General features: G+C 46.4%; 1 protein-coding gene across 1 annotated transcript in view; it reads left to right on the top strand.

The window, feature by feature from the left end:
- Positions 1–16,389, top strand: part of TEX47 (testis expressed 47) — a 937,506-nt gene that overhangs the window by 754,934 nt on the left and 166,183 nt on the right. The gene's annotated exons all lie outside the window — the stretch shown is intronic.

The following is a 16,389-nucleotide window of genomic DNA, read 5'->3' on the forward strand; positions in this document are numbered from 1 at the left end:
TTCTGGTTGTTGGTATTGTCCCATGGGGAGGCCGTAGGGGCTCCCTGGGTGGGGGTGACCGTACTGTTCTGTCTCCTGGAACCCGTTGTTTTGTCTGCTCCTGCACTCTCTTGAGTAGTGCCCCCATCTCCCACAATTCCAGCAGCTCCCCTGTGGACCTCTGGGACCCTGCCACCCATTTCCTCCCATTCCTCCATACCCTTGTCCTCCTCTTCGGCCCCTGTACCCACCTCTTCCCCCTCTTGGGGCCCACTCTTGCCACGTTGGACCTCCGTTCTGCTCCTGCTCAGTCCACTGTCGTTGTCCTTGTCCTGCCCAATTTGCTGCTATTCTTCCTTGTATTGCTATTTGCCCCTCCTCTCCTTCGTCTCCCTCCCTCATGAGTGGGAGCCCTGCTACCGCTGCTGCAACCTTCACCAGTTTTGATTGTACCAACTTCGCCTCGTCTGCCAACCTTTTCTGTGCTACTTCCCTCTCTCTCTCTTTGATCCTTTTGCAATGGTGCACTATTATACTTTGGATCTCTGGCCACCCCTTTGCCTCAACGCCCGCTATTTTATCGAGTGCCTTCTGCACCTCTTTTGGGAGCCCTCTCTTAATGATAAAATAAAATAGAGATGTGGATTGGTGCCAGGGCGTGCCCGTTTCCGCTCTCCACATCTCCTGCACCCGGAGAATGTAATCCATAGCATCCTCCCCGTCATTCATTGTACATTGCATTACTGACTGTAAATCGGGGGTATCTGGGAATGTCTCCCGCAGTGCGTCCCACACCCTTGCTCGTACCGTATTAAAGGAAGCCCCATCATGGCGGTCACAGTCTAACGTCACGGCCGGGAAACCAGCCTTAGCCCATACTCTGTCCGCTTGATCTCCTACTGCGGTTACTAGTAGGCTTTTCACGTCGCCTACTGCCAACGGTATGCCGGCGGTATGTTTCTCAAATGCATATATCCACTTGCTCGCCCCTCCTGACAGTTGGGGCAATAATTTCATTAAATTAGCCTTATCCATCTGAGCCCATGGTATATAGTTTGGTCTCCCCCCCCCTCTGTGTATCAATGGAAGTTGTAACTTCCCTTTTGCGGTTGCACCCTCCCTTTCCTTAGTCGCTGCTGACTCCAATGACGCCATCTTCCCCACCCTATTTCTTAGTCGTCCCATCCATTCGTCGTCTATAGTCCCTAGCGAACATGCACCGTCCACTTCCTCGCTTTCCCCTCCCACTGCCATACTCAACCTATCACTCTCATCCAACCCTCCTCTGACATCACATAACAAGTCCTCTCTGATCCCTCTCTCTCGTGATACATCACCAATGCTCCCTTCTACTGCTCCTATCTCTATTATTCGTGTCGGCTCTTCTTCAATTCTGAACAGTATTTCCCCCTTTTTCCATCCTTCCTCAATTTGTCTACTTTCGCTTGACGCTCTAGACATGCGTCCTGATTGTGTAGGGGCGCACGCCGTGCGCTCACATATGTCTTTTATTCTTGAGAGTTCATCCCTTGCCACAGTAAGCCTCGACTCTAAGTCACTCGTTAGCTTTTCTATATCCACCCTCTGTGTGCTTCCCTGGGCGCGCTCTCTGGTGCTTTCGTATGGCGGGGGGGCTGTTGGTCTTTGTGGTGTACCAGTTGTGGGGGGAGGCACATAAGTAGGATCGCTATATCCTGCTGCGGGGGCTGGTTTAGGTAATATCGGGTACAAACTAATCACCTCCGCAGGTTGTTCTGTACTTGGCTGTTCCTTTTCCTCTCTTGGAATCATCAGTGGATTATCTGTGGTGGAAGGTAGATCAATATTTGGTGCCGGAGCTTTGGGTGGGGGTACTTCCTCAAACAATCTCCAGAGGTCTAATATCTCCTTCCTATTTTGCCATTGTTTCCCCTTATACTTGAGGCTAATGCATGCTCGTACCATATCAAGAACGCTTTTATCAAAAGACCCTCCCTCTGGCCAAATCTGGGGCAGACCCTCCCCTTTCAATTCTGTTACCCATTGATCATGATATTTATTTATTCGTTCAGCGTATCCCGGTAAGCTCTTACAAATATGTGACAAGGGAGTTTCGGCCCCCATTCTCTAAATCACTAACACAGCCGTGTCCACCTTCTTTACTTTTAGTTAGGTGTAGGTTTGTGTATGTATACCTTTATGGCACAGACAAGAGCGGACGTCTCAAAAAATTATCACCCAACTTTTATTCACTGCGCAAATTCTTCCTCACTCACCATAGCTCATCCCCTTCCCATTCCCATACACTCTCATATCATTCCGCTTGCAACTGATCAAGTACTAGTTATGGTCACACTCTCTGGCACCACCTCGCGGTCAACCGCTCGTCTCCAACACTCACACGGTGCGCGCACCCTTCACAGTGCTTTTCCACTCACACCTCGTCTTTTTTCCTCCCTTTCCTCCCTGGCCAGCTGTCCCTGTTTTTCTGCTAATGTTACTATGTTCACGTCTGTACGTGCCACTACTTAATCCCCAATCCTACAAATGTGCTCCCTATTTTATAGTTCTTCTACAAACATATTTGCCTTATACCCTTTTCGCTTTCTCCCCCTGCCCCGTGGAATGGAAAAAAGAAATAGAGAGAGTAGCAATCACTAAAAAGTATTCCCGGTGTCTCCCTTTGCCAGACACCAATAACTTATTTCTTACTTCTTCATATATTCCCAGTACTAGTTTAGATAGCACTATGCGGCGCCGCCTTCCACCCCCTTTCGGAGCTAGGTTTCCGTCACTTCTACCACTTCACTTATTTCTTACTCCTAATGGCCATATGCAAAGAAAAGATAAGAAAGTTTTAAGACCCGTCTTTAGTAGACCCCCGTTATTCTTTTCCTCTACCTGTCCCCGTTCTCCTGTGCACAATTTCCCCTCCCTTCCCCTTTACGGTCGCTCGCACTCAGTACTCACGTGCCCGTCTTGAACCGATAGTCTCCGAAACTGGGTCCGTCCAGGCAGTGTCACCGGTAACTCAACGGTCAGCCCCTGGCTCCGGCGAGCGGCACTCAAAGGGGATTTTTTTCCAATCGGGATCCCGTACCCTTTCTCATTGAGTGCGCACTTCTTATTGTGCCGGTCGCCGTTGGCGGGCAGCCTCCCGGAGCCGGCTCACCGTGCGTATCCCTTCTCGACCGGAGATTCTCGTGCCACAAGGGGGTCGTTAAAAAAGAGTTAGGAAAAATAATTTGGAGGTATCACGTCGGGGTCACCACTGAAAGGAAGCGCCCCCAATTTCAGCACGATCCTCCCCGCAATGAGAGACAATAAGGGACTCTCCCGTAGTGGGAATAAGACCAAGACAGAGTGCGGGTGAGCGTAAGTGGGAGTTTATCCAAAGAATAGGGCATGCAAAGAACTCTGCAACCTCCGAGAGCGCTCTGTCTGACAATAGCAAAGACAGGCGTATTTCTAATACAAAAAACGTCATCAGAACCTACACACTATAGGGGGCACAAGTTAATTGGGATTGGGTGGCGTCGACTAACTATAGGTGTTGCTGCAGCGTGGTTGGTCTTGGCGTGAGGACGTCACTGGTCAGCCTCGTGGGTTGGGTTGGGCCTGGCAGGCCAGCTTGAGGTCATCCGAGCGGTGTTGGTATGCTGGGGCAGCCTGTGACAAAGATGAATACCTTTCCTGACTCGTTTGCCCTAGGCCATGCACACTGCAGTTATTCAAGAAACGACATCTAAGTTCATCAATAAATCGCTCAGCAGTTTGTCTTATAAAATAAACGCAACACATGAGGAATGCACCTCGTGAGAGGTCCGGTGGTTGTCGGTTGGGGTGAGATTTACCTGTGTCCTATTGACCGGTATTTTAGGTCGAGGGGCTGGGCTCTGGGGCCTGAGCCGAATGATACATGTCTGTCTGCCGCGTTAGAAGTTATTATATAAAGGGGTCTCTGTGTCTTGTCCCAGTGATGGGGGTCATCTTTGCACGGGGTCATGATTCTTGGGGTGGTCTAGGGGGAGGGTTGTGGAATTTACGAGAGGGTGCTGGTAGATCAGTGGATTCAAACGTGGGTTTATTACCGTGCTGTAAATAACACAGGTGGCGGGCTGTGGCCTTGGGTGCGGTACCGGGGCCTCTGACTCTCTGAAGCGGCTCCAGCTTGGTTGGGGGAGGTGAGGGAGCGCGGCACAGGCCTTAGCTTCTTTATCTGGCAGGCTTGGTAGGGTGGGAGGGAGAATGGCCTTGCATATATTCACAAAGGTTTTTTCCTCGTGCGTTGCTAACTTTTGAATGCAGAACTTTTATAATGTTCCGCCTTATTTTGATGTTATTTAAACACATATATATATATTTCAATTTCGTTACACATTTCTTTAATACAGTCGGTCCGAGTACCTTTTCGTTACCTAACATTATATTTACTACATGGTGTGATTATTTTATGTACATTAGACGTTACACGAGGTAGTTCTAGGTTATGGCCTACAGAAATTGATGCTCGCTGCTTTAGGTGATTAAGAAAACATATATGAGTTCAGGTTTCTACATAAAATTGTAAGAACACTTGTACAGATAAAGGCTATACATTGGGTCGACATCTTTCTCTGTGGTTATAGCAGCACTAGTCCAGACCTGGGGTGGTGTCATGTAACGTTACATCTTTCTGGTTTATTCACAGTTTACAGGATCTGTTTAAACAGAGGTAGTTCGTTAATACCAATACTTGAATTGTTTTCTACTTTCTTCAGACAGTGATGCTTCAGCTTTTTTCCCGTCACCCCGGCCTCGCGAACCAGGTCATGCGGGGTGCAATATTACATTGTGAACGATAAAATGTTACAGTGTTAGCATCTCGGGTTAGCTCATACCCGACTTTCTCATGGGAACGCGCTCGCAGCGGATCTACCAGGGTTACTGCGGCGGCGGAGATGCGTGAAAGGCCCTCCACAGGTGGGGGCCTCGTTACAGTGTGCTGAACTCACGCCATGTTTGCTAAACAAGATGGCTTCTAGGCCTGACTGAATTTTGGTATATGCAGGGAACGGATATGTGTGGGCAATGTCGTCGGCGGGTGACCCCTCCTCCACCTGGGCCCGGGTGGCATGAGGGGACGGCCACCGAGTCATGGTCCTCACCTGGGGAGAAGGCTGCAGGTGAGGAGGGCCTCGCGGCCAGTCCTCCCCTACATTGGGAAGAAAGTCATTGAATGTGTATATCTATGAAATCTTAGCTTTTTCTATTTTCTAGCTGCTGACTCTAAAGATGTGTATATTGTTATGTTAAACAGACATGGGGCAAGCACGTTAGCTAGGTACACCTTTATTTAAAATCCTCTAGAGCCCCTAGCCCAGACACTATTCCTAATGTGGTGTTTAAAGCTAACCCGTCGTTCTGGGCAGGGACTTTGGAATTTTGGTTCAGGAGGATCCTGCCAACTGGAAAAATTCCCCATAGTTGGAGGGAGTGTACATTAGTACCTGTCTATAAGAAAGGTGGAGCACTTGACCCCTCCACCTACAGGCTCCTCGCCATGCTTAACACCAGTGCCAAAATCTTTGCCTCATTGCTGTTAAAGAATTTAAATAAGTGGGCTAAGGAAACCGGGCACCTGAAAAAGTTCCAAACAGGTTTTCGCAAGGCACACCGTACTGTACATAGCAATTGCACGCTTTATTATTTGTTCACTGAAGCAATTTCTTCCAAACGAAAGCTTTATTGGTGTTTCGTAGACTTTTCTAAAGCATTCAACACGGTTTCACTTCAGGATGTATGGAACAAATTGTCACAATGGCGTCTTGATTCTACACTTTTACACTATGTTGAAGCTTTGTAAGCAATACAATGGTATCTATTCATCTGGCCCAAGAGGGGATGGTCTCATGTCCAGTCAGTACCTATACCGACCTGAAGCAGGGGTGTGTTTTTGCACCCCTGCTGTTCACCCTTTATGTATCGCATCTGGATGTGGCCCTGGCTTGGGTATGTAATTTGACTCCCCGGATTGATAAAGAGCCAGCCCCATGGCTAATGTACACTGATGATACTTTTCTCATTGACTATACACAAGTTGGATTGCATTGTTCTATTAATGCCCTATCCTCCTATGCAGTATCCAATAACTTGGGCCTCAATACGTATAAAACTAAGGTCTTGGTGATTGGCAGTAAATCGAAGCACAATTCACCTTTTATCTGGAAATTAAACGATTCCACTCTTGAAGTGGTTGACTGATAAATATATATTTGGGTTTCTTCTTTCGGGCATCACCAACTTATTCCTATTTACAGTGAGTACATCTCACCCTGTATTCTTAGGAAGTGGTTGATAATAAAGCGTTTTGTTGCTAGTTCAGATGGAAACAATTTGGAAGGCCTAATAAAAATCTACTGTAAGAGTATCATCCCAGGGCTGACCTGTGGACTTGAACTCCTCTCAGAACAATTTGTGAGCTGGTTGGATAAGATTGAAGGAAAAATCCTAAGATCTGCTCAGGGGGTACCAAGTGCAACCACGGTGGAGGCAATTAGATGCCAATTGGGTCTTAATTTGCTCCGATCCAACTGGCTCATATACCAGTGTAAGTTATATTTGGCATTTCTAATGGTCACACCAGATAGTAATACCTTATTGGGACTCATCACGTCTAAATTAGGCACAGAATATCCCATTTCTTTCATATCGACATTAACAGAGACTGCCCTTTTGCATTTTCACAACATAGATTTTTCAGTGGATAGGATATTGGTGATGCAGGACTATTTAAATCAACTTAAAAAGAAGACCTGGGCATGAGACCAGGCAGACAGTATTCCCAAATTTAGCAACAAAACATTGGTGGTCCTTGTTCCTATCTACTTAAGGTATGTGATGGGAAAATGAAGAAGTTTATCTCCTATCTCTGGCTAAACATTTTCCCCACTTATGAATTCATTGGAAGCTAGTCCAGAATACCTTACGAAACTAGACTCTGTAGTCTGTGCCATTGTGTGGTGGAGACTAAACGGCACATACTAACACAATGCCCCTGTTTAGCCGAGCCATATCTGGAGGTGTACCAAGCTTTTGTTAGCTGTCCTAAGAACACACAGGGAGATCAATTCTGGAACACATTGTGCGGAGCCACTTCGTTGGTTATTACATGGGCAGGGTTTTATGTATGGAAAGAGGCTGTGACGTTGCTCGTGGGGTCATTGGTTTAATGATATTGAATTGTATTTATATTTAGAGTATTATTATTTGGTTTTAGCAGTTCTTACATTAATGCTTATTTAAATACAAACTTTTTAGAATTGTGTTTGGTACTTTGTGCTGTGTTTGCTATGCAATTTTCTCATTAGTGAGTATGGTGATTTTATGAATTTTGTATGCAATTTATTATCGAGTCCATTGATCTCCAATTGTATTGTATATTGCGTGTTTTAATAATGAAATATTTATTTTGGAACTGCAGTTTTTTTGGAAATGTAATATTAAATTGTGCTTAAGGTTTTTTGTTAACCAAATGCACTTTAGGTTAAAAAAAATGTATGGCCCACCTTACTAGAGCCATTTCCGGGTATTTTCTTCAGGGCCATTTTGCTGCTTTTTTGCACAGAATTTGCATGGGGGTTGCGTGGGTGAGGAATTTTTTAATATTTAAGGTAGGCTAAGGGATGGGATGAAAAAATACTAGAAACGGCCATGGTGAATTGGCTGCACTATGAGATATACCAGATCCCTTTGTACAATCCCCCGAGTGGTCAAGGCACCTGAAGTGTGACTTGGGTTTGACAAATGTGCATTAAATTGGATTCTTGGAGCTTACGTGTGACGCACTGTAACATTGCTGCCCTGAGGACACACGTTTCCTGTAAGGAGTGAGCAGGTTCCTTTTCAGGGGGTACCGGCTAACACTGTTGGAAAAATTTGGATTCAGGGTGGTCATGTGTACAGATGCAATTCTGTGCAAGCATGCGAGTCAAGACTTACCTATCAATCAGGTTTTCCCAAATATTCCATCTTCAAATTGTGCCGTGGCTGAGTGGTGGTATATGCAGCTGTCATACGCTGCTCCAGAGTAGTTAGCATTCACATTCAAGATGATGTTGCCAGTGTCACACACCATCTGCACATTCATTGAGTGTCAGTGTCTACGGTTCCTTTACATGTCTTCGGTTGTAACCGGGAGTGTGAGGGCCACCTGGGTGCAATCAACTGCTTCACACCGCGCAGAAAACCCTGCTATGTCATAGAATACTCTCACTATAGACCACTTGTGCGTGCATCAAGCAGCATTTCTATGTGTTGCCTGGCAAAGTACAGTATTACATTGAGAGCTGATGTGAAGACTGGGAGATGCCCCAGGTAATACCACTGATTCTCTGCAAAGACCCAGTAGCAGAAAAATGCAAGGCACTCAACTTCTAATGGTGGTAAGGCATGCCCTCTCGTTGTTGGTGAGGTTAGACCAACCTCCCACCCATGTCAGCTCAATGATTATATGGGGTGGGAAATGGCACCTCAGGGTGATCTCCCCATTTGCCATTTGAAAAAGAGTTATCCTCCTCGTATATATTCTTTCCCTCCTCTTCCTCCTTTTCAATAAACATTCAACAGATTGAAGTGGTACCAACAGATTGAAGTGGTAGAGTGTCATAAATATTTAGGTGTGCTAATAGACCAAGATGTATGCTGGAAACAGCACTGGAGTGAGACCAAAATTAAATGTATAACAACTGCCATGGCATTGAGTCATTTTATAGGCCTACAAGGGGGCTTATCTGTTAGTACAATGCTGTTGTTGTATTCTGCCAACGTTGTACCATGCCTATTATATGCTGCTGAAATTGTGGGCAAAAACTTTAAATCTGAAATGAATAAGCTTGAAACAAACATTCTAGGGATTTTACTCAGAATGCCGAGATTCCGGTCTTGTGAATATATTTTACTTGAGTGCAATTTGATGTGCATTAGTGATATTTTAGATTTTAAAATTGCAATGCTATTTGTAAAATTGAGCACATTAGACAATGATACTTTTATTGTTGAGTTGATGAAATGTTTTAACAATATGGAAAATCACTATGATTTATGTGTAATAGATTTTATGAGAACTGTGTATCTTAAATGGGCAAAAGAACACACCTATGTGTGGCTGGATTAATCCCACGCAAAGATTCTATTGAAAATGTCCATACATGATTATGGGAAACAAAGAGATATGATCAATCTTGCAACAAAAGTAAATATTGGTATATTTCTATAGTACTGGTCGAATGCCCCTGGAAAACCTCAATATCAAGCTCCCTTTACAGACTGCTATACATCAGACGATATTTATTATTTAAATTCAACATGTGCGACACTCTAGAAATAATGGGTGCAAAATGTGGAATTGCAAGAGATCAAAGGTTATGTAGATTGTGTGGCACATCTTCAATAGAATCTGCTGAGCGCATTACTTGTCAATGGAGAGTCTTAACTCCTTAGGAATATTTAAAAGCATATGATAACACTAGCAATCCCAAGAATATGAATGTAATTTGGGAAGCTCTTTTACACGGAAATAATTTGAATCTAATTTTCCATATGACGAACTTTTATGATTTAATTTGATCTATTCTTAAACAATTGTCTGACGGCATTCTGTTTTTATAGAAACTATTTTATCATGATGAATTTCGATTTCGATGGCATCTTTTTTAACTTGTATGTGATGAAATTGGATTTTGTTTTTGTTAAATATATGTAAAGCCTTTGTTGGCTGTGAACATATTTGAAATACATACATAAATAAATAAATAAATAAATACATAAATAGATATTGCAGCAGCATGATGCCCACTGGATCCGTCATTTTGTAGATGCGCATTCTCCTCAATGCGGTGGTCTTTTATACTGTGAGGTCTCTTGTTACTGAAGTGCCCTTAGTCTGTGTTTTGCCTGGACGAATAAGTTGTCCTCTTTTATGTGGCGACCTACTCCACGTTTGGATTGGAGCAAGTCCAGATGAGCATTTTATGGAGCAAATGTTTGCTCTGGTTTTGAGAATGCAGGATTTGGGGTATGTGTGAACTTTTTAGTTGGAAACACCCATCGTGCATGCTTAATTTGGGTGAGTTCAATTTTTTCCTCCCACTTTGCACATCTTTTGCGTTCCTTGTGCGATTTCTGCATCTCTGTAAATCGTGCACTTATTTTTGGCACATTATTTGCCAGATTAAAAAAATGAGCGCAAATGAAAGGAGAGCAAAGAACGCGCTTGTTTCATTTACGTTCATTTCTGCAATGCTTAGGTCACCATCTTCTCAAAGATAACAAGAAGGTGAGCATTTCAGGAGGGGCTGGACCATATTGCAAAGATTTGCGGTCCAGTCCCTTTGGGAACATGAGTGTCAGCCAGGAGCACTGTCCTGACACTGATGTATGACAGGCTACCTGCAAGCACAAGGTTGGTTGGAGTGCATTCACCGAAATGGGCCGATAAAGCATTTCCATGCCTATTTGGGGTATGGAAATGCAAGTATTACAACCACGGTGTAATTTGTGTGTCTATGTGTTTCTTGTCGAAACGCCATATACTAAATAATGCAGATATAAGTACAATAATATAATTTGTATTACCTCGTCCCCTCTTTAGGTCTTCTGCTTCTGTTTTTATCATGTATACAGAGGGTCTGTAATATGTTTTATATTTAACCCCCTTGCATGTATTACCGTCAGTGATCGTTTAAGGTGTTTTACATGTCATATTGTAACAACTTTGTGCCATACAAACGAATGTATTGATATGGCCGTTGTCTGCGGGATGGAAATGCCACTTTATTTCCCACTGAGGTATTTTATATCATTTTTAATTTGTGTTTTCTCTGAAAATTCCCTGTATAAGCAACCCCAGTTTAAATCGTGATCTCCCTAATAATTAATGGCGACGCTCACACACCCTGCTTGCAGAACAAATGCAATGGCCCATGGCTTTATCCCTTGGATTAGGCAGCCATCCTTCACCTGGCCACCAGGGGCCAGGTGAAGGATGGCTGCCTAATCCTTCAGCACTGCCGAGCCGGGACGTAAAGGGGTTCTGAGCCCCCCTCTAGCAGTACCGCGCATCGATCCGGGCGCCCCACTGGGTGGTGAAGGCTTGGGCTCCATTTGAACCAACTTTGGCCAGGAACGGAGCAGCAGCAGAGGAGCTAGCCATCGGATCCCTCCATACGGCTGCTGGAGTCCTATGGAGGCGTTCCACAGCTGGGGTGAGGGACGACGAGAGGCCGGGGAGAGCGAAGTGAAGGCCCACAGAGGTGCGGAGTGGCGCTGATCCTCTGCGCGGCGCCAGGGAGGAGGCATCACACCCGGGTGGCATCACAAACTGCCCCCTACCTTCCCCCACACCCAGAGAAGACCGGTGATCCCCTCCCCCACAGATGAGCCGGGTGACAGAGGAAGCAGCAGCCAGTTGGGTCCAGCCTGTGACTGGAGCGATCTTAGAGGCGCACACCTGAGCACACACCCCCAAGCGACCCTTCCCCCCCCAGCGACGGCTCGGGCCCCGTTGGAGGTGGGGAACTGAGAAATCCATCCACCCAGCGCTGCGGGGGGGAGAAGGTGGTGCCATCAGCAGAGAGACACTAGTGGCACTGGGGTGGCCCGTAGAGGGCACTGGAGATCACCCCACAGGAGGCTCATTCTGCCGCACTCTGCAAAGAGACCCATTTCCTGGAGAGAATCCCTGCAGCGCTTTCAGCAACATTAAGAGAGCCGTCCAAGAAGTCCTTTGCATCCTGTTTGGAGATGACAGTATGGATGAACCAGCGATTGACAGGGCCCATTGGGCAGGAGGAAGGCCAGGGGGTCCCGCTCATTTCTGGTGAGCTTTCACTACTATGAGCAGAGGACGAGGATCCTTGACAAGGCAAGGAAGGAGGGCCCAATAGCCCTATGTGAGGCCAGGGTGATCAGTTTTCTGGACTTGTTGGCTTTCACCCTGACAGAGCAGAAGTATATGTGGTCCACTCACAAAGTGGCTAACAGAGAGAGGGGCACGCTACAGGTGGGGCTTCCCGTTTTCCCTGAACTTTGAGTATGAGGGCCACCCCAAAGACCGAATGGAGGCGGACATCCCCTGAGCTTCGGAGGAACTAATGGGAGACTTACTGCTCCGAGCAGGCTGCTCAGGAGAGACTGCTGGAGGGGTGGCCCCGAAATCGACAGGCAGAAACAGGCGCAAGATCCAGGGTGCCCAAAAATTCAAGAATCTCAACACCCTGCAGAGGAATCCGCAGGGCTCATGAGAAAGTGAATGGGTTCGGAGGGAGAATGTGGCCTGGATTATGGCAGTGTTCCATGGAGGGTGGGGCGATGATTGAGGTGCAAAATTGTTGGTGGGGGTGGAGAGGGGCTCAGTTAGAATAAGGAGTGAATTGAGAGAGTCCGGTTGACTCTGGACCCTTTTGTGATCCTTTCCTGGCCTGTGATGGTGCTGGGGTCAGGGTTGGTTGCCCTGGGATGAGAGAGGGAGGGGGGTGGGGCAGGTCGGGGCCCATCCAGAGGGAGGGAGATAAGTAGGCGATCATTGTGTCGGCTCACCTTGGGCTAGTGGTGGGTGATACACAGAGGGACCTGAGCGGGCGCTAGCTGTTCATAAAGGGAAGACTGAAAGGCAAAAAGATCACCCTGTGCTCCATATTTGCCCCCAATAAGGGGCAGACCGACTTTTGGGAAGGAGTCAAGGCTGAATTGATGATATTTGTGGAAGGCTGCCTGGTGGTAGGGGGAGACTTTAATATGGTGCGGGACCCAAAGAGAGATCACAAGACACTGGGGGGATGAGCGGGGGATACCAAGGGTAAGGTTTCTTCCAGGAAATGTGGGAAAATTAACCGAGACCTGGGCCTTGTTGACTCTCTGCGGGTGGGGGATGAGGGGGAATGTCCTTTCACATTCTTCTCCTATTCACGCATCGACCTAATACTATTGGACGTGGAGTTAAAAACTCAGCTAAAGGACTTGTGCGTGTCCCCAGTCCCATGATCGGACCCCTACTTAGTGGTGTGCTCCCCAGGCCGAGGCCTTTGCGAGAGTGGCGCTGCAATGATTTCCTGTTGAAGGATAGGGAGATTTCCCAACCCGTATTGTCTGTTATCACAGACTATTTTGCCTTTAATAACAACAGTGTGGTAGGAGTGCAGACTCTCTGGGACGGTTTTAAGGCCACGATTCGGGGGTGCTTATCAGAATAAGCGCCCAGAAAAACAAGGAGATAGAGAAAGAGGAGGAGGGGCTGAGGCGCAGGATCCGAGATGTACAACCGGGTGGGCCTGGGGGACGTACCTCACGCCGCCCATCGTGGCAAAGTTGAAGCTCTATAGGGCTAGGCTTAAGGCGCTCCTAGTTCAGGAAACAGAAAATAAACTGTTGTTCCTGAAGCAAAAATACCACAAGCAAGGGGAGAGGGCAGATAAAATACTGGCGTGGAGACTGCGGGAGGAGAGGGAAAAGAAGTTGGCAGGGACAATCGGGGGCAAGGATGGGATGGAAGAACACAACCCTGAGGGTGTGGGGAAGGAATTCGCCAGGTTCTATGATGGACTCTACACGTCAGAATATGAAGGGGACGAGGGGCAAATCGCTAGGTTTTTGGACATTCTGCCCATATCGGCTGTACAGCAGGGGGATGCGACTCGCCTGGGAGAGCCCAACTCTGAAAAGGAGGTTGTCTAGTCCATAAAAGGGTTGAAGTCAGGTAAAACCCCAAGGAGTCATGGGTTCTCGATTCAATTCTATAAGAGGTTTAGATCTACCCTGGCCCCATACATGGCTCGGGTCTTTAACACAATGTTGGTGGGAGACCCCTTGCCAAGCTCCATGCTGGAAGTGGTGATCGTGACAATGCATAAAGAGGGCCGGGAGACTGTGAAATGTATCTCCTACTGCCTGATATCGCTGTTGAATAGTGACGTGACAAAGAAATTCAATCTAATACACATACCAATATTCTCCTTCTCATGGAGACATTTTGGACCTCATAACAACGGTACCGGTAAGCTTGCCGTACCGTTGTTACCAGACCAGCAAACTACAAGTCCTGCGGGCGGGCGCCCTCCCGCCTGCCAGGTCTGACTTCGCCGGCGGACCGGCACCCACCCGCAGACACTGACGGTAGCACCAGCACCATTCCAAATGGTGCCGGTGGTACCGGCCTCCCCATTCCCATTGAGCCCTATGGGCCCCAATGGGAATGGGGAGTAAATATTACCGCCACCCGGCAATGGGGAATTACCAGGTTCGCCGGGGTAGGAATGCCCCGGTGGATCCTCATTGCCGGGTGCTGAGAAAAAAATGAATTCGGCGGCAGCTGTGCCGGTTTTACCAGCACCGGCACATCTACCGCCAGAGTTATAATGAGACACATTATTTATTAAAGCAACAAATCACATTAATAATTTTTATTTCAGGAAAAAACAATGTACCCATGTTAAACCTTACAAAGTAAACCAGAATAACACGCTCCAAAGCTTTCTATTTCAACATTTGCAAGGGAAGAAACATCTCTTATAATTTTACTTAATTTGCTCATGGGATTAAGGCCAACACATTTTGGTATATAGTTTGCATTAAACATTTGGACATCCCCTAATCAAGCATTCACTGACATGAACACTTACTAATCTATATGCCTGAATTAAGACGGTCAAAACAGCATTTTAATGTCAACTGTATCAAATAGGCAAGTTCTCAGTTCCAATTAAGTTTGACATTCCACAACCTACTTTGTGTAAATAAAAACAAAATAACTTTATAATTGATATTTTTACATCAGCTTTCTAGCAACAATATAATTTGCTGATCTCTTGTTACAGACAGATATATGATGCACTTTCAGGAATTTGGCTTCTAAAACCTGGCCCCATGGCGGAGGAGCTACAGAACACAGAAAAGTCATAAATATGAATTCCAAAACATGTACTAAATTAACTTTAGTCGGATGTGTGGGAGCATGCCTATACGGTCTAAGGATATCCAATGAGAAGTTAGGGGCATGATGCTGAAGGTGGGATGATGGGTCCACTCACAGTGTCTCAAGTGCCTATGTGATTACTGGTCTTCTGTAGGGTCACCTAACTAAAAGATACTTATCAGTCTCAGTTCCATGGGGATAACACTGTGATGTCTTCTTGGCAACCTTGGGCCTAGGGATAGAGTGCTCTGATTGCTTCTTGACACTCCTACCTGCTGGTACTTCTCCCACCTTATATAGGGTCAATTCCACGTCTAGATAATCCGCCCCCCCAAGCCCTTGGTCACCCTCATGGGCGTATGTCCATACCTCAATACCTCTCAACACACTTCTACTAGCACGTTTTTCCTCCCTCTTGCTAAAAGCCTTTTCAGGCGGTAATATTGTTGCGCTCAAGCCATGAATCGCATTCGTGACCATACTCCTCTTAGAATTACAATGACTCGGAGAGTTTCATGCTCCTTGGCCAATTTTGTAGCTTCGTCTTTGTATTTTTCTAGGTAAAGTCTAAACCATCTTGTGGCCACTTCAATAGGTGGCATAAGAGTCTGTTCTGGGTTTACCAACCAAACACCTCCCTGGTCAGCATCTCCTCCTTCTTGTTCCTTCTCTGAAATCTGTAATCCTTCTCTTCCGGTCAGCCTCCTGGTCTGAGACCCAATGAGTGCCTCTTTCTGCAAAGCCCTAAGCTCTTTTATAGAATCCTTGACTACTCTCATTTCCCAATGAAGATTTTGATTATTTCCTGACCTCCCATTATTGATAGAATGTGATTCGTTATTCTGTTCTTGTGTCCCCTGTCACATGTTTGCTCCCATCCCCTTAAGGTTGGCAGCTTTAGCAGATCATCCCCCCCCCTTTTGGTAACTGGTTGTAATCAGTGTTCTTGCAGTGGTGGCCGAGTGCCCAAAAGGGTGGCCTGCTATTTTGAAGTCAGGTGCAAGTGAAGTAGTGGCCCTGCGGCCGATTGCATGCGGTTTTGGTTCCCCACGGTTCTTTATTGGGATGCAGCAGTTCGGGAGCAGAGTCAGAATGATTGTTCCTGAACACAGAGCCAGCTCAGGAAGGGGTACTGCACTCTGGAATAGCATGCTGATGTCAAAAACAGCTGGGATTGAACCTGTCTCTGTAAGGGGGAAAATCATGTCTATAATAAATCAGGGGATGAAGTCTGTACAGGGTCTGGGACAAATGGCTCACCTTCACTACATGGTGTCAGTATATGCTGGACTCTACAGAAGGAATTGGAATCCCCATTTACCTCCTCCAGGTAGCATATTTCATAGCGGGTGGATGTCCTTGTTCCCCCATCCCTTTCGAAGTCAACAGGAGTGGCCAGTCTAAGTGTGTGAGAGTCGGTGTGCAATTTCCAAAGTGTGCTTCAGAGAGTACATAGGCAGTGATTATAAAAACGTAATGGCTCG

Source organism: Ambystoma mexicanum, chromosome 2q (genome assembly GCF_040938575.1).
Source record: "Ambystoma mexicanum isolate Mex_15411 chromosome 2q, UKY_AmexF1_1, whole genome shotgun sequence".
Classification (NCBI taxonomy): Eukaryota; Metazoa; Chordata; class Amphibia; order Caudata; family Ambystomatidae; genus Ambystoma; species Ambystoma mexicanum.